The sequence below is a fragment of the Odocoileus virginianus genome, chromosome 24 (genome assembly GCF_023699985.2).
Source record: "Odocoileus virginianus isolate 20LAN1187 ecotype Illinois chromosome 24, Ovbor_1.2, whole genome shotgun sequence".
In the NCBI taxonomy this organism is placed as follows: Eukaryota; Metazoa; Chordata; class Mammalia; order Artiodactyla; family Cervidae; genus Odocoileus; species Odocoileus virginianus.
In genome coordinates, this window is record NC_069697.1 from 45,989,038 (window position 1) to 46,013,845 (window position 24,808).

A 24,808-nucleotide genomic window follows, 5' to 3' on the forward strand; every position below is an offset into this window, starting at 1 on the left:
TAATAGTTTCTGATTCTCTTTTTGCCATATAATCTTCAGTTCATCCCTGTGCAGCAGGGAAGTACTCCTAATTAAATCTGAATAAACATTTTACTACTCAGTATACTTTGCTTCTCCTATACCATTCCATTAAACCACTTTCACTGTCATTAAAATTAAAAAATTAAAATTGACTAGATAGAAGAATAGAAAAAGGTACAAATAATAATGGAAAAACCTAAGGCTCTGAGAGTCAGACTTAAACGACAGTGCTACTTTTATATCTATAAAATCCTTTCAATAGCATTTTAGTTTAAGAAGATGCTTAAGCTATAATCCTGATATTTCTTAGTGATATAATGAATTTGATCAAAGTCCATTACGAGGGTGTTGCAGTAGTTAATAAGAAATAATCAGAGAAGAAGAAGAGGGCATCAGAGAATGAGACTTCAGGAGGCATCACCACTACAATGGACGTGAACTTGGGCAAACTTCAGGAGACAGTGAGGGGCAGGGAGGCCTGGCATGCTGTAGTCCATGGGGTAGCAGAGTTGGACATGACTGGGAGACTGAACAACAATCAGAGAGGTAGATACACTGGCGAATCCAGATTAGGTGGAAGTTCCCCTTTGTTCTTCGTATTTAAATATTTTACAAGTGAACTTTGATTGTAATTAGGGATATTCAAAGTGCAAAGATGCACTTTGTGGATCTTACCCATTTCTGCTGGCGAATGTAGGAGGCAGTTTCTGACCTGACCCTTAAGAATCCTGCTTCCTGGGAATCAAGTTCTTTGAGTGTGGACTGGACCTAGTGACTTGTTTCTAACAGAACAGAGAGACAGTGATGGGCCATCACCTCCAAGATTAGATGGCAAAAGACTCTGACTTCCATCTTTCTCACCCTGTCTTGCTCCTTACTTGCTTGCTCTGATGGAAGTTAAATGTTATGAGCTGCCCTATGGAGATGCCCTTTTGATGGACATGGAGTTGAGGGAGGCCTCTGGTCAATAACATGAGTGAGCTTAGAAGGAGATCCTTTCCCAGTTGAGTCTTTAGATGATAGCAGTTCAGCCAACATCCTGGCTAAGACTGTGAGTCCTAGGGCCCAGCTAAGGTGAGTCATAGAAACTGCGGGTTTCTAAATGTTTATTGATTTAAGCTGAACATTTTGGGGGTAATTTGTTAAGTAGTAATATGTAACAAATACAGTGGTCAAAAATGTAGATGGAAAGATGAAGTCTATTAAGCTAATAAAACCATATGCAGGCAAACGAAGGCTAGAATATTAAATGTAAATGAAAAATATTTTCTATCGATTGTTTTTATGTAGATCAGTTATGCTTTAAAAAGTATATTGTGGCTCTGAGGAGCATGATAAAGCAGTGTATAACTCGATGGCTTTAACTCAGAAAGAAGTCTATATCAGCAAACAAACAAGCACATGACATGAATTTATATTGCTTATTTATTTTGCAATACTTTGGCTATAAGTGATATTTTCTAGGCCAAGTCAAAAAAGCCTAAATCCATCATCTTTCATGTCCATGAAGATAGATTCTAAAAACAGATATTAATGACCATATGATTAAAATAAACTCAGTAAAAATATTAGGCTTTATCATCCTTTCGTAAGAAGTAATACATGGATAGATAAATATTTCACTTAATCATTAATCTATTGCTTTTTGATAGTAGCAACACAGCATTTGGACAGAATGACTCAGATACGCAGATGGCATCACTGACTCAATGGACATGAGTTTGAGCAAGCTCTGGGAGTTGGTGACGGACAGGGAAGCCTGATATGCTGCAGTCCTTGGGGTCACAAAGAGTCAGACACGGCTGAGAGACTGAATTGAACTGATCTCCTTCTCCAGAGGTCTAATTCTTCTCACAGTGTAACTCTGAAGGTTACTAACTTAAGACCATGCTTACTATGTTACTTTGCAAGCTAGTAGGTATTTTTATGAATGAGTAACATTTATGTGGGCTTTTCAGATGGCTCAGTGGGTAAAGAATCTGCTTGCAATGCAGAAAATGCAGGCAGATGCGAGTTCAATCTCCAGGTTGGGAAGATCACCTGGAGGAGGGCATGGCAACCCACTCCAGTATTCTTGCCTGGAGAATCCCATGGACAGAGGAGCCTGGTGGGCTACAGTCCACAGAATCACAAAGAGTTGGACACAACTGAACATTTATGTATAGTTATATCGTAATACAATCCTGACTTATTTGGCCCATTAAACTTCTCAACTCTATTCATAAAATTTAATCAGTGACTAATTAATGTATTCAATTGTATATGATCATTATGACACAAATAATTGAAAAGTTTCTGCCATTTAACAATTGATTTTAGGAACCTGTGAATAATAAGCAGGATAAGACAGTTAATGGGATTAGTATTATTTCAATCACTATATTGTTGGTCATTCGAGGTGTTCTAGCCTTGATGAGATGTGGATTTCATTCCATCAAATTTTCTGAAAAAATCCCAGATCTTGGCTTCATAAGATTTCCCATGGAAACACAGCTATCAGGATCCAGACACCTCGACTCCCCAGTTAGTTCCTTTTACTTGGTGTTTGCTGTGGTGCCTGACCTGAAAGACCTCTGGATAGTAACAATTCACTTTCATCAATGACCTGACATTTGCCAACAGGAACCTTGTACTTCCAACACATGCTAGATAGAAGACTTGTACTGTATTTCAATTGGAGGAAAGGGGAAAACAAAAGTAGCATATTCTTGGCAGCATGCGACTATCACGTCATTGCTGAGCCCACTTTTCATCTATATGCCAGGGCAAAATACAGCATTCTCTAGGAAGACGCATCCACTTTGTGCCCTCACTGGTATTAACACTGGAGATCTAGATTCCACATGAAATGGTGAACTTGTCACAAAGCCTGCACTTCATGTGGCTTACAAACCTGGCACATCTCTGCCTGTGTCTGAGAGTAAAGAGTTTGATGAGGTTATCAGGAGGATGCTTTTAACATTTATAGGAAATGAAAGCAGACAGGCCCAAGTACGTAACTTTGTTCACAACATTCCTTTGGCCTAGAATCCTATGTTTTCTAAAAGTACTATCAGGGAAGTAGCATCTTTTGGAAATGGCAAAGAATTGGGAGTTAGATGTAGGTCAAACTCATGATTTGGTCATGAATTTGGTCAATTACCAAAACTGGTCAATTACCAGTTTTATGACCTCTGGCAAATTACCAGATGTCAATAGGTCTAAGTTTTCTCATTTGCAAAAGAGTAATAATTATACATACCTCAAATTTTATATCTCCTACAGGGCTTAATGTGTATTAGGCATGCAATGAATGTTAGTTTTTCTATAGACTGGCTTGCCTTATGAAACTACTGACTGTGCTTAGCTTATAATAGTCATGAGCAAATACAAAATGTGTTAAAATCTACTTTCTTATTTGCTATAGCAGGAGAAGGGTCAGAATCTGAGAAATCTACCTATCACAGATAAAAACTGGCAGAGGTGGGACTTAGAAGCCCATTGTTGACTTAAAATTCCACATTTTTATCACAATAAAATATATACAGAAATATGTATCCAGAAGTATATTCCTCCTCTAAACAAGGAGTACGTCAAGGCTGTATATCGTCACCCTGCTTATTTAACTTATATGCAGAGTACATCATGAGAAACGCTGGGCTGGAAGAAGCACAAGCTGGGATCAAGATTGCAGGGAGAAATATCAATCACCTCAGATATGCAGATGACACCACCCTTATGGCAGAAAGTGAAGAGGAACTAAAAAGCCTCTTGATGAAAGTGAAAGAGGAGAGTGAAAAAGTTAGCTTAAAGCTCAACATTCAGAAAACTAAAATCATGGCATCTGGTCCCATCACTTCATGGCAAATAGATGGGGAAACCATGAAACAGTGTCAGACTTTATTTTTTTGGGCTCCAAAATCACTGCAGGTGGGGATTGTGGCCATGAAATTAAAAGACGCTTACTCTTTGGAAGGAAAGTTATGACCAACCTGGATAGCATATTCAAGAGCAGAGACATTACTTTGCCAACAAAGGTCCGTCTAGTCAAGGCTCTGGTTTTTCCAGCAGTCATGTATGGATGTGAGAGTTGGACAGTGAAGAAAGCTGAGCACCAAAGAATTGATGCTTTTGAGCTATGGTGTTAGAGAAGACTCTTGAGAGTCCCTTGGACTGCAAGGAGATCCACTCAGTCCATCCTAAAGGAGATCAGTCCTGGGTGTTCATTGGAAGGACTGATGCTGAAGCTGAAACTCTAATACTTTGGCCACCTCATGCAAAGAGTTGACTCATTGGAAAAGACCCTGATGCTGGGAGGGTTTAGGGGCAGGAGGAGAAGGAGGCGACAGAGGAAGAGATGCCTGGATGGCATCACCGACTCGATGGACATGAGTTTGAGTAAACTCCGGGAGTTGGTGATGGACAGGGAGGCCCGTTGTGCTGCAATTCATGGGGTCACAAAGAGTCGGACATGACTGAGTGGCTGAACTGACTGACCGAAACCACTATGGGGTATTGTTTTTCTACTTATTTGATCCTTATTATCCATTGCTTTACATAGTAGTTTCTTTTTATGGATCTATGTTTGGTTTCCCCAGTGCATTTGGAATAGTCACCATGCTTTATGAATCTCTGTAGCCTATACAATGTCCTAACTTAGTGCCTGCTCTGAGAAAACATTCATTAAAATTGGACTGACATTATCAGCGAGGGCTTTTTGGTTGTAAACAGAAATGGATGATTCTGGCTAATCTGAACAAGAAGGAATCTTCTGAAAGGCTCACATAACTTTCAGGTAGTTGAGAAGCTGATCTGGAAACAGGTTCACCCAAGGCTGCTCTGCAGCTGGAAGCACAATACTGGCTTATTACAGGAAAAGTGTAGTTGGCATTCTGCAACTTGGGGAAAAATCAAATGTGAACCATTTCCAGGTTCTATGTCACCCCACTCAGGGATCATATTTCAGGGAGAAAGTCTCTGAATGGTCCGTCTTGGTACATGAACCTGTCTCTTGTCCAGGGGAAGTTAGGGTGCCTAGTTACAGTCCCCCAAGGCCATATACAATGGGGGAAGTGTGAATTCCTTAAAAAGAAATTTAGGCAATGTTAGAAAGGAGAAATAAGTACTGCAAAGTCATCCTTCAGCCCTCAAAAATATATCAACAGTCCATCACAATTGATTAGTTGAATTATTTTAAAAAGTCTTGCTAATTGGTTTCAATTCTGCATGGATCCAGGAAAATAGGATGTGGATGGTGTATGACCTAGATTTAATAGAGTTTAATTTAAAATATTCAGGGATATGAAGTCCTAAACCTTTAGCTTTCATTTCCCCAGATCTTAAACCACACAAATGCATTTGGAGAATACTAAAAGCACCATTACATTTAATTTGATTGAACCTGTATTGTTATTTCAGATAATGGAGATCATTTTACATCTTAATTCCGTCACTCCTCATAATATCTTTCTCTATCAATAATCAAAATAAGTACAATTTGCTAAACAAATACTGTATTACAGACACTGAATTAGGTCTTTTATATTTGTTACTTATGTAATCCCTAAACTGTAGGTGCTTTTAGTTTCATTTTGTAAATCAGAAATCAGAGGCAAAACAAGATTAAGAAAATTGCTTTAGGCCCCTCAGAAACTGAACAATTCACTTTAGATTGAAATCCAGGCTAGAAATCTCAGACTTTTCTCACTAAATTATTCTGTGTTTTAATATCAGGGACTTTTATATTATAATCTAATTATGAACTGAAAAAATATGGTGTGTTTATAACACATTATACCATCTTGCTCCACTTATAAAATACATTTCATAGCTGAATAGAAAATAACTAAGAGAGAAACTTCCCTGGTGGTCCAGTGGTTAAGAATCTACCTTGCAATGCAGGGGAAGTGGGTTCGATCCCTGGTTGGGGAACTAAGATTCCACAAGCTGTGGGGCAATTAAGTCCAGGCGCCACATCTAAAGATCCCACGGGACACAAAAAAATCTTGTGTGCCACATCAAAGACCCAACACAGCCATATAAATAGATACATATTTTAAAAAGGAAATGACTAAGAGAAAAAAATAGCACTCAATAGTGTGCATGCATGCTAAGTCGCTTCAGTTGTGTCTGACTCCATAGGGTCACAAGGACCTCTGCCAGGCTCCTCTGTTCATAGGCTTCTCTAGGCAAGAATACTGGAGTGGGTTGCCATGCCCTCCTCCAGGAGATCCTTCCTGACCTAGAGATCGAACGCGCACCTCTTATGTCTCCAGCACTGGCAGGGGGTTCTTTATCACTAGCACCACCTGGGAAGCCCAGACAGTGATTTATTTACATGGAAGAAATGAAAAAATAATTCTATTGTAGATTTAAATCATAAATGTTATAGGAGTAACTTAAGTGTTTTATATTTTTGTTTCTACAGAAAGAAAAAGAACTTTCCTTTGTATTTTTAAATTGTCTTAAAGAAACCATAAAGCTGGTACACAGATTTACACATTTGTAATTCATAATAGAATGACAGATTCCATCCAAGGTGTCTAGGCAAGAGAATTATATGCTTTATAATATATAATTGGGGCTTCCCAGGTGACGCTAGTGGTAAAGAATCTGCCTGCTAATGCAGGCGATGAGAGAGACCTGGGTTCGATCCTTGGATTGGGAAGATCCCCTGGGGGAGAAAATGGCATCCCACACCAGTATTCTTGCCTGGAAAATTCCATGGACAGAGGAGCCTGGTGGGTTACAGTCCATGGGGTTGTGAAAGAGTTGGACATGACTGAGTGGGTGTGCACACATCCAGCACAATATGTAATTATATATTAACAAACCTTTCAATACAGATAATTGCTAATTTAAATCTTTACTAGAAAGAATCCTTGCATCTGAGACTGTAGACTTCCATAACCCAGCTATGTAAGAGTTAATATTCCTAGGGATATTTAAAATGGGAAAATAAAAACATTTGTCTTATATTTCTAATGAAAGAGAGCAGTGACTTCTGCTTGATAGAGACTTAATTTCTCCAGGGGGTGAGGATGCCAGTTAATGTCCTGAACATGATTAAAAAATAATACAACTGGCATCCTTGCCTGTTTAAGCACACCCTGTCAAGCACTTCAAATAAACCATTGCTTTCAATATTCATGATAACTAAATTGATTTTTAATTTTAAAACAACTTTAGCTAAGATTCCTTTTGTTTTCACCTTGAAAGACAGTACAATGAACAAGAGTGCTCAGGACAAAGGGCTTCCATAAAAGGTGGTTTATTGTATTTTTCTATACACTTAGAGGAAACTTAAAGTGGAGAAGAGAGAAAAGGAAGAGGAAGCTTATGGAACTCCTTACTGGCTCTTAGATGATTTTGTGATGCGAAAGAGGAAACAGATAAGCCCTAGGGCTTGAGATTGTGTGTTTGTGAACCTGCTCTACTTTGAGAATGATCTGCTCAAGTTTTTAAAGATTCTCATTTATACGTGCCTGGCAAGTAGAGCGATGTACTCTGGGTCCCATTTGTATGGCTCTCCATCCTAGGTGGAATTTCTATCCTCCTCATCTATGAGACCTCCCCACCCATTTGCTCTGTACTCTGGGCCTTCTGCCTTAACAGATGGTTCTTGTTTAGTATTGCATATTTGTGTGTGTGTGTGTCTGCAGTTGCTCAGTTAAGTCCGACTCTTTGGGTCATAAGGACCCTATGGACCATAGCCTGCCAGGCACCCCTGTTAATGACTTTTCCCAGCAAGGATCCTGAAGTGGGTTGCAATGTCCTCCTCCAGGGGATCTTCCCAACCCAGAGATTGAATCTGTGCCTCCTGTGTCTACTGCATTGGCAGGCGGATTCTTTTTTTTCCTGTAGGTTCTCCCTCACCCCAACCTATAATTAACATTTGAGACTAGTGTCTAATTTTTCTTTGTCATAATTGTATTAAGTGGTTTAGAGAAGTGAATAAACCTCCAAAGGAAAAAAGACTATTCCCTCCAAAGAAATTATACATGCATGCATGCATACCCTGTATGTGTGTGTATTCCCCAAAGGAAAAAAAACTTCCCATTTTATGGATCAGGAAACTTGGGAACTTGAGGTTAAGTGCATTTACTCAGGCACACAGCAGACATAAAAGGACTTGGGATTTCCAATCCAGGTAGAGTAGGCCTCTGATGAAAAATATTACCCTAACGGTTTAAACAATGAACAATTTACTTACTATCAAGCAGTGGCTGAAACACACATGAGAAATAGTACATGAAAAAAAAATATTCTTAGAGAAATTTCTACTTTGTATTTAGACGTGAAACTCTCATTCCTTAGAATATATTTTGATCCTTAAAACCACTCAAGTGAGTTAAATCTATAAACTTATTGCCAGGAAGTAAGTGTTTGGGGATAAGTAATGCCTAATTGGGTGTTTAACAATTTCTCAGCAAACTCTGAAAATAAAAGTAATGTGTCACACGCTGTACACTACTTGTCAAATTCTTCACATCACTGTAAGAAAATTTTTACTCTGTAATTCCTAGAAATATCCACTCACATATTTTACTGGCAGCTACAAATGATAACACATCTGGAATGGTTCTAAGAACTCTCTTAAGGGAAATGATTTTTAAAATGCAGATGCTTTTTGACTAAAATAAAAGCATAAGCCTCAAATATTTGGCTTTTAATTTTAGATTTTATCAATACCTCTAGGAATTAGGCAAGTTTAGGTATGTACTCTGATAAGAAACTAATTTTCTAGTAATAGAGGCAGAAATCAACAGAGGTTCTTTCTCTTTGCTTTAACGGGTATGTCTTTACGCAGGAGCACCAGCTCACAAGGCATGGATAAAACAAGCAGGCTTCAGCTACTCTTTCTGAGAACCAGTGGAGAAGGAAGACGGAGCACCGATTACAAAGGGGAGAAGAGGGCTTTGTTTCTTCCCACAGAGGGAGAATTTAGCTAATGCTAATGTGGAAGAAGGGGCTGCATCTCTTTGGAAACTGTGAGTCTCTAAAAGAAAGTGAGATTTCGCATGCTAGCAAAGTAATGCTCAAAATTCTCCAATCTAGGTTTCAATAGTACATGAACTGAGAACTTCCAGATGTTCAAGCTGGATTTAGAAAAGGCAGAGGAACCAGAGATCAAATTGCCAAATCTGTTGCACCATAGAAAAAGCAAGAGAATTCCAGAAAATATCTACTTCTGCTTCACTGACTATGCTAAAGCCTTTGACTGTGTGGATCACAACAAACTGTGGAAAATTCTGAAAGAGATGGGAATACCAGACCACCTGACCTGCCTCGTGGGAAATCTGTATGCAGGTCAAGAAGCAACAGTCAGAACTGGATACAGAATAATGAACTCACTCAAAATTGGGAAAGGAGTACGTCAAGGCTGTATATTGTCACCTTGTTTATTTAACTTATATGCAGAGTATATCATGCAAAATGCCAGGCTGGATGAAGCACAAGCTGGAATCAAGATTGCTGGGAGAAATAACCTCAGATATGCAGATGACGCCACCCTTATGGCAGAAAGTGAAGAGGAACTCAAGAGCCTGTTGATGAAATTGAAAGAGGAGAGTGAAAAACCTGGCTTAAAACTCAACATTCAGAAAATAAAGGTCAAGGTATCCAGTCCCATTACTTCATGGCAAATAGATGGGGAAACAATGGAAACACTGACAGACTTTATTTTCTTGGGCCCCAAAATCACTGCAGATGGTGATTGCAGCCGTGAAATTAAAAGACGCTTGCTCCTTGGAAGAAAAGCTATGAAAAACCTAGACAGCATATTAAAAAGCAGAGACATTACTTTGCCAACAAAGGTCCATCTAGTCAAAGCTATGGTTTATCCAGTTGTCATGTATGGATGTGAGAGTTGGACCATAAAGAAAGCTGAGCACCGAAGAATTGATGCTTTTGAACTGTGGTGTTGGAGAAGACTCTTGAGAGTCCCTTGGACTGCAAGGAGATCCAACCAGTCCATTCTAGAGGAAATCAGTCATGAATATTCATTGGAAGGACTGATGCTGAAGCTGAAACTCCAATACTTTGGCCACCTGATATAAAGAACCTACTCATTTGAAAAGACCCTGATGCTGGGAAAGATTGAAGGCAGGAGGAGAAGGGGACAACAGAGGATGAGATGGTTGGATGGCATCACGGACTGGATAGACATGAGTTTGAGCAAGCTCCAGGGGTTGGCAATGGACAGGGAAGCCTGGCGAGCTGCAGTCCATGGGGTCGCAAAGAATCTGACACAACTGAGCTGCTAAAGTGAACTGAACTAGAAGGAGAATTTAGCTAATGCTGATGTGGAAGAAGAGGGTTGAGTCTCTCTGGAAACTGTGAGTCTCTAAAGGAAAGTGAGATTTCCTAGTTGGCTTGGGAGTGTGACTTCTGTGAATGATTGAGAAGCAATGAGTGTTAGTTGAGTTATGATGTGATGTGAGCTCCACTATCTTAGGCTCACTTGTGTGGTGACTACCAGGGAGGTGTTCTCTTTTTGAGGGACTTGTCAGTAAATATAATTTCTGACGCATATTCAGACAATCCAGACATCTGATATCTTGGCTACTCAAGCACAGTAACAATTTTTTAAAAAATACGCAATGAAAGCCAATCACACTCTTACAGTTCAAATATAGTATAGGTGCCTAAATTAAAACAGCTACACAATTAATTAAAATGTTTTCAGTCACCTTGTCATCTGAGTACTTGTATATGATGACCAGGGAAGTAATGGCTAAGCATAGATTAACATTTGTTTAGGAAGTTGCTGTCAGACTTCTTACAAGATGTCTCCAAGAGTGCCTACCAAAACACAGCTTTGCATTACAAATAACAAAGTTATTTCACCTCATTCTGTTTACTTTACCATTCCATCCTCTTCTTCCCTATAGCTGTTTCCTCCTATATTCAGTTGTTTAAAAATTTTTATTATACTCTTCAGGAATTGTTGTATTTTGCCTATATAATTTTTTATTTGTTTGTTTGTTATGTGTTTCTCACCATTATGTCATGAACACTTTCCATACTGGTATAGTCTTTAAAAATAACTTACTGAGCTATAATTCACATACTATAAAATTTCCCTTTTAAAGGGTTCAACTCAATGATTTCATATCTGCAAGGCAGTACGTTATCATTATCACTATCTAATTCCAGAAGTTTCATCCCTTCATATAAATCTCATCTACTTATTAACAGTAATTCCCTATTTCTTTTTTCAGTCCCTGGAAACCACTGATCTATTTTCTCCCTCAATGAATTTGCCTAATCTGGATATTTTATGTAAGTAGAATCATTTTGTGTCTGGCTTTTTTGCTTAGGATAGCATTTTTAAGATTCATCCATATTGTGTTATGAATCAGTACTTCATATTGATGGCTTAATATTATTCCATCATAAGGCATAGTCTTTTTAAATACTATTTTTACTGACTGTATAACATTGGATGATAAAAATATGATTATTAATATTGTTCTATGGAAATTTTAATTGTTCCTTCCTTTTTTTCCCTCTATTTTTCTGTTTTTCTCTATTTTTCTATTTCTTTCTATTTTTCTATTTTTTCTTCCCAGATAATGCTGGGAAGAATTTCTTGTATGCAATTTCCCCTCCTAACATGTAGAATTGTTTTTAGAATATGCTCCCCAAAATGCAAATCCTGGGTAAAATATTAAGACTTAATATCAAATTGCTTCTAAATGAGTTTTGCAAACTTAAGTTCCCCATGGCAAAATATGAGCACACCTATTGCACCTTATCCTTGTAAACATTGGCTACTATAATTTGATCAAAACCTCTTTAACTGATGAGATTGAACATTTTTACACATTCTTAAAATTTACTCTTCTATGAATTGCTTTTTATCTGTAGTGAATCTTCTGTGGGTTTGGTTTTTGTAATTTGCATAAAACCCTAACTCTCATTAGTTACGTTAATTGCATGTATTCTTATCTTACAATTATTTTATAATCACGTTTTTATTTGATTATAGCAAAAATATATCTGTATTTTGATTTTTGGATGTTTGTTTTGCTCAGAAAGTTCGTTTTTCCCCCAGAGGTTTGTTATATTTAAGTATTTTGGAAGTTGATTTTTGTGAACAAAATGAAGGATTAAATAAATTGTTTTTAAAACTCTTGGTCAATTATCTGTACATCATTTATTGGATAAGCCTCAACCTTATTGATTTGTGATATTTCCTTCATCATTTGTTAAGTTCTTGTACAACTGGATTATTTATTCTGTTGCATTGTTCTATATGTCTATTTTTGGGTCAAAACTATTGCTGTAATTACTGCAACCTTACTTTTAAAAAATATTTAATAGTATTACTACTTAATCATTTTTAGTTTTTAAAAATGAAATTTGCTATCTTTGTTTTCTCTACTCTCCTTATATTCATCTTTCAAGTGAATTTTGGAATAATTTTTACAAGCTCTCATTTGCATAGATAGAATTTCATTAAATCTTGTCTTTATTTTGGAATAAAGCTTAGAAATGTTTAATTTTTCTACCTAGGGACATGATATTCTTTTCCATTAATATAATAAAAAATAAATTATTAGGAATTTATCATTTTCTTTACTTCTAATCTCGAGTCCTATAATTTATTTTAGTGTTAAGCACTGAAACATTTAAGGGTGGATAAAAGCTGTAGAGACATTATCTCTCTTTTCTCATCCCAAGTCTATCATGAGAAGAATTTACTTAGATCCCTACCTGACAAAATTAAACAACAGAAATTCTCTACTCAGGAAACATGACAGAGATTAGTGGTATTTCTTCCTTATGAAATGTTGTATTCAATAAAATACTTACTGAACATCTGTTTTGTGAATAGCACAGTGTTAAGTTATATGGAGAAAGCATTGAAGGTGTCTACCCTCAAAAAGCTTACACCATGGATGAGGAGATGGGATTAACACACATGGAAAACTCGATAACGGAAGGATAGCACTGAAAGCTCATATAACAGTAAGTAATTAATGAGAGGCAGAGAGAGAGAGATTTCCACAGGTCCAGGTGGCCTGGCCTGGAAGACTTTTTGGAGGACAGTGGATTTGGTTTGAGACTTAAATGATAGTAAAATAAGAATGGGGAGAAAACAGTAAGGAGGATATTCTTCAGAGGAAAAAAATTACAAAAAGTCATAGAATGATGGAATATATCTAGCATATTCTGGAAGGGAGAAGTGAAAGATATGAATGTAAAGTCAAATTGTGGAGGATTAGTAGGCCAGGCTAAAGAGCATAAACTTTATTCTAAATGCAATTGGAAACCACCGAAGATTTTTGAGAAGTGCAGGACAGGGTAGAATTTTTAATGAAAATTAAAAGCAGAAAGACACTTTAGGAGGCTTTAGTAATAATCCTGGAATAAAAGTGGGCCTTATAAGGAAGGTAATGTAAAAATAGAAAGCAAGAATCACTTTGAAGAGATGCACACAGGCTTTCATTACATAGAATGATAACTAAAATAAAATAAAATAAAATAAAATAAAGACAAATGTCTTTCAGAGGTCAAGATCAGGGAACAGTGAATATTTCATTATTGACAGAATTACTGATGCCAGGAGAGCAACTCAATTTTGGGGAGATAAATTCAGATTTGAGACATATTTGGTTTAGGTTATAGTAGAACACACATGCTTTCCTAGATTATTACAAGTTACTTTTGTACATCTAGTGAATATTTGCATCTATGGAGAGAATTTACTCTTTAAAGGAGTCTTTGATGAACACTTTCTTTAAAAAAAGACATTTTAATGTAAGTCATGCACCCTTTATTTTCTAAAATTTTGGATTGTTGAAAACAGCATCCACTTGTGTTGAGTGCTATCTGTAACAGCTAAGGAAGAACTTCCCTACACCCTCCCTGTATGTGCACAAGGCCAGCAGTCATTCAAGCTGCAGTAGTGGTTCCCAAACTTGGCTCTGTATTGGACCCACCTGAAGAGCTAAAAAAAATACTGATGTCTGGGCCTCACTCCCAGGAGTTTGCTTTAATTGGTCTGGAATGTACTCTGAGATTTGGGATTTTTTATAGTTCCCCAGGTGATAATAAAGTGCAGCAAAATTTAGAACCACTAATTCACAGCTAACCACCCTGGAAAACAAAACAGAACATTTCCTGTGGGCTAAAGTCTAAAAGTAATCAAAATGATCTTAATGAACATTAGAAGAAAGTTTAAGATAAATGACTTTTATTTTAAAAATGTCTTTTAAAAAAATTTATTTATTTTAATTGGAGGCTAATTACTTTATAATATTGTAGTGGTTTGCCATATATTGACATGAATCAGCCATGGGTGTACATGTGTTCCCCATCCTGAACCCCCCTCCCACCTCCCTCCCCATCCCATCCCTGTGGGTCATCCCAGTGCACCAGTCCTGAGCACCCTGTCTCATGCATCCAACCTGGACTGGAGATATGTTTCACATATGATAATATACATGTTTCAATGCTATTCTCTCAAATCATCCCACCCTCATCTTCTCCCACAAAGTCCAAAAGACTGTTCTACACATCTGTGTCTCTTTTGCTGTCTCGCATATAGGGTCATCATTACCATCTTTCTAAATTCCATATATATGCATTAATATACTGTATTGGTGTTTTTCTTTCTGACTTACTTCACTCTGTATAATAGGCTCCAGTTTCATTTTTAAAAAAAGCCTCTGTTTAATTCCCTGTTTGCTCATTTTCCAAAGGACTTGCAATTAGAGAGGAACACTGAACATTTCGAAGCAGCCTATATTTCAAAGAGGCAAAGGATGTTAAGTTTTCCATATTCACAGTCACTTGGTAGTGGTCATGGGCATGAAATGTGGATAAAATGTTAACAAAAGTGATGGGCTTCTGGAGATAAGTACCATTCCTGAAGGCAGTCCATCCTTGGGAGCATGCTTTCTTTGGCCTGCTAACATCCTCACACCCCCAAGTGTCCAGGAGCTCAAACATAATATCCAGCCATAGTGGGTCCATAATTCTACTACTCAGACACTTAAGAGTTTTCTGAGTTGCATTCCTTTCCCTTTCCCTTTTGAAAACAAAAATAATTTGAAAATCTGTAGACTAAAAATGCCTTGCTATATTTTATAATCTACTCCACTTTCTATATTATTTCTAGATAAATGAGATACCAGATAATTTGTCATAATATCAAAAGCCCTGTTGGTTGCTAGCTACTAAGAATGGTACCTATGAAAAACAATTAGAGACAATCACTGATCTAACAGAGATTAAATTAGTTGCTCTGATGGTCATTTGCAACTTTACGAACAAAAGAGTTAGAATTTAAAATACAGAACAGTCTAATTGGAAGGTGAAACCCTTTCAAAACATACAAAAGTAACATTATAGCATAATCAGCAGGAATGAAAATTTAACCGAGAAATCTGTTTAATTAGGCAAGATAATAAGTTATTTAAATGTAATTATTTTAGCATCAGTTCTGGCTAAGTTTCCATGATGATAGATGCTACATTTCAATAAGAAATGTGAGGTCCCCATACAGGACTTGCAAGAGAGATAGGCAAAATCTCATTTCATGAGGCTTAAACTGCTCTTCCAAATAAGATTATAAATGGGTTAGAAGATTAGAGATTAGAGGAGGATACATTAGGAGAGTTATTTTGTCCTACGTTGGTCTTGAATTGTAATCCCAAAAGGTAGAAGTGCTATGTGTGTGGAATTGCATTTATCTTATACAAGGATAAATATAGTTTATCCTGCGCTGCCTGAGGGACATGACAGGTGAGAAAAGGGTGAGTGGAGGAGATACAGGCCAGATTCTAGAGGCGAGGGAAAAGCTGTAAGTGACCACGCAGAAACACTGCATTCATTCTTAGAAAAGGATGCTGGTGAGAGATTACCTGTGATCTGCCTCCAGAAAGGTCCACAGGAGACGTTCAATGAGAAAATAAATGGTAGCCAAGAAAGAGCTTTCCTGTCTCTGTATTCCTTCAAACCACATGCCTCCAAAGCTCTGAAACATGATTATCAGTTTGTCTGAAGAGGGGAGGAAACTGATCATTTCCCCTTTCCCTTTCCGAGCAGGTCCATACCTGAGAAGATGAAACTTAACCTTGAAGGTTTGCCATTTTTTGGCTGTTTCACTGGATTGGATAGATCAGTTACTAAACTGAGATGACGTTATTGCCTCAAAGTAACCGGAAATGTTTCGTTACCTAAAAGTGATCACCAAAGTCATGGAACTTGCCCTAAAGTTTTCCAAGTTCAGGGAAATATTAATATCTAGTCCTGATAGCTCAGCTGGTAAAGAATCTGCCTGCAATGCAGGAGAGCCTGGTTCAATTCCTGGGTCGGGAAGTTCCCCTGAAGAAGGGATAGGCTACCCACTCCAGTATTCATGACCTTCCTGGTGGCTCAGAAGGCGAGGAATCTGCCTGCAGTATGGGAGGTCTGGGTTTGATCCCTGGGTTGGGAAGATCCTCTGGAGGAGGGCATGGTAACCCACTCCAGTATGCTTGCTTGGAGAATCCCCATGGACAGAAGAGCCTGGTGGGCTGCAGTCCATGTGGCCATAGCTGAGAAACAGCCCAACACAATCCCACTGAAAGGCGTTGGGGAAAAGGAAATTGATTTCTGATTAGAAGCTGTGAGTTCTGCTTGCTCAGTTTTAGGACTATCCAGGGATGTTATACTGCAGGAGAGTTGCTAGTACCCAAAGATGAACCCTGCAAAAGGAAGTTGGAAAATAGTGGAGACGACTTATTAGAGACTCACTTGAAGAAGGTACACTTGAACACTCCTTCTCATCCATTCTCCACTGACTCCAGAGAAAAGTAAAGAAGATACCACTACCTGTTCATTTCCATGGTGGGTTTAGTGACCTCTGAGGACCACTTGATTTAGACAATCTGAAAATGTGATTAGAAATCTGACTTTAGGTAGGACTGGCTGGTTTAGAAGGGGTGGTATTCTCTTCTCTTTTTCTTAACATACAAATCTGAATGTTCTTTATTTATTTGCTATATTTTGGCCATGCTTCATAGCATACGGGACCTTATTTTCCTGACCAGGGATTGAACCCACACCCTGTGAACTGGAAGAATGTAGTCTTAGCCACTGGACCACTGCAGAAGTCCCTAGAATATCCTTTTAAAAGAATCATCTCTTTGTATTTCATGCATTTGACATGAGCAAATTTAGGAAACCATTAGACATGAGGAAGTGATTTTGATTTATCTAACAGGTATGATACCTAACCTCTAAGGCGGCATCAATGACTTCAATTTTGAGAATTTCAAATCAGGTAGAAGTGGATGGTTGTCCCATACAGAGCAGTGGAGATGTTTTTTGGGCCTTCTGTCATACTGCATATCCTCCACTGCTAAATAAATACGGTCCTGAAGGGAGGGAGAGTGAAAAAGAGGGACCATTCAACAAAGGAGAGTTAAATGTAAATTTTGGAAACTGAACCTTACTATTATTATTTTTAAATGTAAGAGGTGAAACATTTCTGAGAACACTGGATTTTTTTAAACCTAAGCCCCTTGATTCCTAGTTGGGTTTTATCCCTCAATACTTTTGCCTTTCTATTCTTGGATTTCTATTCTCAGAACATGCTATAACACTTTTTAAAGGCTCTGCTAATGTTCTCAGTACATTTTAATTTAAAGTTGTTTTCCCTAATCTGGGACATACAATTCCAGGGATAAATTCATCCTATAGCTCAAGTTTTGTCCGTAGTTTTATTATTCCCATATCTTACTTGACAAGTTAGTATTGTCATTGAAAATATCAGTGAACTCAGACATAGAAAGTCTAAATACACTTTAAAAAAAACACATCTGTCTTTTTGATTGCTGGGAAATCTGGTATTAAATTCAGGAGCGGTGTAATAAAGCTTATTGAAATTCTTAATGACCATGTCAGGTTTATCATTATGAACAACCTATGAATCATTTACCTATTAAATTAGTACTATATGTACTATTCCATTTCTGCTGTACAAGCTCATTAATCAAAGATTTTAATATGAGAAGTTTGGCCTACTTTTGAAATTTTGCATATACTCTTTTTCATAGTACCTTTCTTCAAAACTTTTATTGAAAATTTTTTTGGATAGTGTGACCTAATCTGTGCTGTAACAGAGCATTAGTTGGCACCATAGTAAATTATGACCAAGTATATTTTGAGCCTTGACCAACTTAATAACCTTGATATCAAGCAAAATACAATAAATTTCTCCTTGGCTATGGTCTACACTCTTATTGGATCTGTCCAATTTTCAGGAGTATATTTCCTTATTAATATTTCCATTTAAAAGTTTTATACACTTTCAAAACAGTTACCCATGCTCATATTTTACTTATATATAAATATGATCATTTCATAGATTTTTTGAAGCCAATATTCCCTTTTCTTTTTTTTTCATATTGAGAGTTCCCTATCTCTATTCTGCCTGCACCCCGTATCAGCTTTTCCACTGGCCTCTAGGATGACTCATAAGCCCTAAAAAGGAATGAAATTGAGTCATTTGTGGAGACATGGATGGACCTGCAGTATGTCATACAGAGGAAATAAGTCAGAAAGAGGAAAACAAATACTGTATATTTACATATGTGAAGTGTAAATACATGTGGACATATATGTGGACTCTAGAGAAATGGTACAGATGAACATAACTGCAGGGCAGGAAGAGAGATGCAGACACAGAGAACAGACTTGTGGACTCAGGGAGGGGAGGCAGGGGTGGGATGAGTTGGGAGATTGGGGATGACATGAGTGAAGGTTGCTCAGTCGTGTCCAACTCTTTGAGACCCCATGGACTATATAGTCCATGGAACTCTCCAGGCCAGAATACTGGAGTGGGTAGCCTTCCCTTCTCCAGGGAATCTTTCCAACCCAGGATCAAACCCAGGTCTCCCACATTGCAGGTGGATTCTTTACCAGCTGAGCTACCAAGGAAGCCTGGGGATGACACATACACTACTGTTTGTAAAATAAATTGTCGAGTGAGAAGCTGCTATCCACACATCACAGAGGGCTCAGCTCAGTGCTCTGTGGGGTAGGATGGGGAGGTGGGAGGAAGACCCAAGAGGGGGGATATATGTTTACACATAACTGATTCACTTTGTTGTACAGCTGAATCTATTACAACATTTTAAAGCAATTTTATTGCAACAAACAAAAATTAAAAAAAAGAATTAAGATAGAATTTAAAGAAGAAAAAAAATAACAGTATGATTCACTCCAGTGAATCAATCTATAGTTTTCCTCATATAATACTACCTTGGCATGTAAACATGTACAGGCTTTCAAAATTCTGGGATCTCTACCCCTCTGAAAATATGATTTTTTTGTACTTTAACTTTTGCTTCTTGCTTCCTCATTAATGCCTCTTGGAAGTTTCCAAGTCATCCAAAGATATAACTCTGCTATTCACAATGACTACATGATATCTGTTATGTGATATATTGCTCAGTCATTCATCTACTGGTGAACGTTCACTCTTTTTCCATGCTTAAACTCTTCTGATAAATTTTGCAGTCATCGTTTCTATAAAAATGCTCTTATAGACTAGCTTTTAGGTTGTTGGGATAGATTGCTGTGTTAAAATGCACAGGTAGTTTTAATTTTAATAGATAATCAGATTGCTTCCCCTAAATTGACTGAAACACTTCAAACTTCCAGCAAGCATGGGAATACATCTTTTCCCACATTTCCACCAGCAATATGTTCTGTAGTTCTACTCATTATCTTTTTTTCTTGGGCTCATGGGTGAAACATGGTATCTTATGGTTAATTTAATATGCATTTCCCTGACTACTTGTTGATTTGAAGCTATTGTTACCTAGTCTGCTCATGTATTTTTTTCATTCCACCATTGGACTTGAGTGTGTGTGTGTTGATAGTGTGAATACACTACAAAAGTTCTTCACAGGTAAAGCACTCTTTGACATAAATCATAGCAATATTTTTTGGGTCAGTCTCCTCAGGCACAATAAAGAAGAGCAAAAATAAACAAACAGAATCAAATTAAACTTAAAAGCTTTTGCACAGCAAAAGAAACCTTTGACAAAATGAAAAGACAACCTATGGAATGGGGCAGAATATTTGCAAACAAAGCAACAGACAAGGGGTTAATATACAACATATACAACAACTCATAGAACTTACTATAAAAAAATAACTACCCAAAAAATCCAATCATAAATGGACAGAAGACTTGAACATTTCCCAAAGAGGACATACATATGGCTAACAGGCATATGAAAAGATGCTCAATATCGCCAATCATTAGAGAATGCAAATCAAAACTATAATGAGATTTAAACTCACACCTGTCAAAATGGCCATCATTAAAAATATACAAATAACAAGTGTTGGCCAATGTGGAGAAAAGAAAACCCTTGTACACTGTTGGTAGGAAGGGAAATTTGTGTAGTAACTATGGAAAACAATATGGAGGTTCCTAAAAAAATTAAAAATAAAATTACCATACAATCCAGCAATTCTACTCCTGGGTGCTGTGCTATATATACTTAGTCGCTCAGTTGTGCCAACTCTTTGTGACCCCATGGACTGTAGCCCACCAGGCTCCTCTGTCCATGGGATTCTCCAGGCAAGAATACTGGAGTGGGTTGCCATGCCCGTCTCCAGGGGAATCTTCCCAACCCAGGGATCGAACCCGGGTCTCTCGCATTGCAGGCAGATTCTTTACTGTCTGAGCTACCAGGGAAGTCCTTGTACATATCCAGAACCCCTGGGTACTCCTGGGGACTCCTGGGTACATATTCAGAAAAAACAAAAACACTAACTGGAAACAATACATGCACCCCGATGTTCAAAGTAGTACTATTTAAAATAGCCAAAACATGCAAGCCACCGAAGTGCTCATCAACAGATGACTGGATTAAGAAGATGTGGTATATATACAATGGATAAACTTAGTTTATGTAATCACAAGAAGATTAGGGGAACTTTCCACCCAGCCAACTTTCCATTCACAAAATTGCCTCATTTTAACTGGCTAGGACATCTGGATGCAACCAAAGAATGTTGTTTCTTTTCTCAAGTAAATTTAGAAAATGTGTTTGAATCTCCCATGAATTTCCTAAGTTTAAAGGAAATAAAAAAAAATAAGTTATGAAAAAGGAGGAGACTAATTAAAAAGAAGCCTAGTCTGATATTTAAAGGAAACATAAGAGGGGAACTGGCAAGGAATAGAACTATTTTAATATGTTTACTTTTAAACAGCACAACATTATTTCTATTTTATATGAATGCTGCCTTACTTAATAAGTTCTCGGAGTAAAGCTACTTTTAATGTAATTAGACTTGTCAAGAAACTATTCACAAATCCCTGTCATTCTTTAGACACAATCTAAATCCAGTCGATCACAAAGATTTATATATTTCATTTCTAAATGCTTCTCAAATCCCTTTTTTCCTCTTTCTGTCTCCCTGCCCACACCACTGGTCCAAGTCACCTTATTTATCAGGTACAATAGCCTCCTTGGGGGTCTCTGACTATCCACTGGACACCCTCTTCAATCCATTATTTGCAAGGCATACAGACAGATGCTTTCAACTAGCAAATCCAATCAACTCATATTCCTGCTTAAAACTCTTCAATGGTTCTCCTTACCCTGGAGATAAAGGCAGCACTGATCAGCATGGCCTTCCAGGCCAAATATCTCCCCACTCTCTTTTGTTCTCTCTTTTCTTCAGCTGCAAAGGTTTGTTTAAACGTCCTCATATTTACCAGGCTCTCTCCTGTTAATGGACCCTTGCACCTGCTGCCTCCTCTGCCTAGAACCTTCTTCCACTCATCTCTCAAATTTCCATTCAAATGTTACTCTCCTCCAGCCTCCTTCATAAATTTTCAAAGCCCATGTCTTTCTATTTTATGGTACCCCTGTAGGTGCATCCTTACTTTATGTGCATTTGTGTCTTTAGAGACTGTAAGGTTCATGAGGTCAAAGCCCATTAATTATGTGCCATGGACAAGTTACTTGATACCAGAAATAGGCTCTTGCTATTTCATTTTCCTTGAAGAAGAAGGCCTCATTTCCTAGCCTTATAGTTAGATGTGACCATGTAACTGAGTTTGGTAATGGAACATGAGTAGACGTAATGTGATCCATAGATTCTGAGGCTCTAGAATATGTTAATCTGAAAAGATGAAAGAGTCTGAATCCCTGCAAAAGCATATGGAAGACTGCTCAAACAATATGCCTGCATTGCACAGAAATGTGAGAAAGATATAAGCTTTTATTCCATTAAGCTGGAGGGATTTGGGGTCTGTTTATCAGAGCAGATAGTATTGTTTACTCTAACTAAAACTGTTACAGTATATGAGTTGATGTTCCCTTCAGAAAAATAGGGGCAAATAAATGTTCATCACATAAAGTTTTCGAGGGAATTAAAATATTGTGAGTATGGATGCCTTGAATATCATAGTTATTCAATTGATATTATTCATTGTCTTTATCATTTCATTGTTAACTACTTTTTCCTGCTTCATGGAAAAACGCATTTCTCACTCCTTTATTTCTTACTCTCATAATGACTTTTTCGGGTTGAATTAGAATACCTCTTCCTTTTTTTAAATTAGAGCTGTATTCTTAAGGTTTCCATTGTTATTACTGAGCTACAGTTGATGTACAATGTTATATGTTAAGGTGCAGAACATAGTGATTCACAATGTTTAAAGGTTATACTCCATTTATAGTTATTATAAAGTATTAACTATACTCCCTATTGTACTTATTTTACACATAATGGTTTGTACAGACCTATATTCATAAGGATTTTAAGGAATTTAAAGGGGCTTCTTTATTGATAGAGCCTATGGAGGAAGCCTCAAAAATGGTTACAGAGGCTTGAGTTCTCAAATAAACCTCCGCTCCTACAAAGGAATTGTTTCTTTCTTCATGGAATTTCTAGGTGAGTTCTGATATGGAATCAGGGGTCACAAAAGCATGAGTTAATTATTCTTGGGAACACAACGCATTGACTCCATTTTTAGTGGCACTAATATCTGAGAATGGGTAACAGAGAAAGACTGCTTTTTTATAGCATCTAATAACAATTATTTGTGGTACACGGCCTTTCTCTTTTTGTGCCGAGAGATCACATTGTTTTATTAGAAGAATGTTCCTGAAACCTCACTGGTTTACTGGAACTCTGTGTTAATTTTACTGTCTCTCAAGCAAACCTGAGCTGTCAGAATTTATCTATCATACTTTTTTTTTTTTCTCTCCTCAAAACTGATCAACAGCCAAGAATGTGAGCAGAGTCTAAAGAGTGGAAACAAAACCCAACCTACTGAACCTCCTTTGAGGATTGTTCTTGCCTTCTGTGCCTTGGGAACACATCCTTCCAACACCTGTTTGAGAAGCTGCTCATTGCTTTCATTCCCTGTGAGGAAGGCAGTTTACGGATGTAGATACAGCAGTTTAGGGATGCTCACCCAAGAATTATTTTTGATTATGCAAATTAGTTGTTTCTGTTGACTTCTGACTTTAAAAAAAATCTCAAATCCTTATTAAAATACTTCGGCTCTGGGTCATTTAATTCATGTCTTGAATTAAGGAAGAATGACATTAGATAATGGGTGAGATTTAATTTTTTCTTTTCAAATCCTCAAGTGCTTAGGTTTTAATTAAGCTGCCTTTAATTCTTAAGAATTAGTCTATGTTTCGAGAGAACAGCATCGAAACATGTATATTATCTAGGGTGAAACAGATCACCAGCCCAGGTTGGATGCATGAGACAAGTGCTCGGGCCTGGTGCACTGGGAAGACCCAGAGGGATCGGGTAGAGAGAGAGGTGGGAGGGGGGACCGGGATGGGGAATACATGTAAATCCATGGCTGATTCATGTCAATGTATGACAAAAACCACTGCAATAGTAAATTAATTAGCCTCCAACTAATAAAAATAAATGGAGGAAAAAAAAAAAGAATTAGTCTAAGACATCTTGCCTCTATTATCATTTCCAAACTCATTTGGAAATTCTGCAGTGATTTCAGTCTTAAAGTTTTTATGGGTCATATAATTATAAGACTAATCATGTTGATGATAAGTATAACTAAAGTTCATTGACTGTTTTCTATGTGTTAGGCTCTGTGCAAAGGGCTTTGATTACATTATTTTGTTCAATGGAAAATGGTCTACACAAAATGCATTCATTCAATCCAATTAAAGTCATTGTAATGCAACATTTATTGAGTCTCTCCTGACATCATGTACTAGTCACCAAAAAGGAAATAGAAGGTTACGTGTTCCCATACAAATTGGTTCCAAAGCTGATGACCTTCTCTGACTTTATCCTTTTCTTGCTTATATTTCAGATTAAAAAGTACATTCAGAGTAGTTAAATGACTTCCTTGAGGTCACACAATTTTTAAGAGTTGGAGGTGGGAGACAAGCTCACTTTAGCACACGCCTTTTTGAACATTTTGACTTACACATACTTATAGAAATAGCATCATAGTGTGCAGTTTATTTTGTAGTTTCAATCAACAATATGTTTCATGTACCTTTTAATGTTAGTAAATAACATTTTCATATATGAAAATCCTCCTAAGTAAATCAGACACAAAAGATTCAGTTCAAACACATTTGTTTCACATTTTAATGAACAAAACATTAATGTTTTCAGTTAAATCTTTTAAAAATTGTTTGTTTGTAGGGTACCTTTCCAAGCAGACCAATATTCTTGAGATTCTGAGATCTCTAAATACGGCATCTAGTTTAATAAACATGTAATATGTCTGTGTGAAACATAGCACTCCAAAGACATTTTGGAGGGGATAAATGTTTTAACTCTG

At 37.3% G+C, this 24,808-nt stretch overlaps 1 long non-coding RNA gene across 2 annotated transcripts in view; it reads right to left on the reverse strand.

Annotated features, from left to right (window-relative positions):
- Positions 1-24,808, reverse strand: part of LOC139030932 (uncharacterized) — a 203,812-nt gene that overhangs the window by 53,540 nt on the left and 125,464 nt on the right. The window lies entirely within an intron of this gene.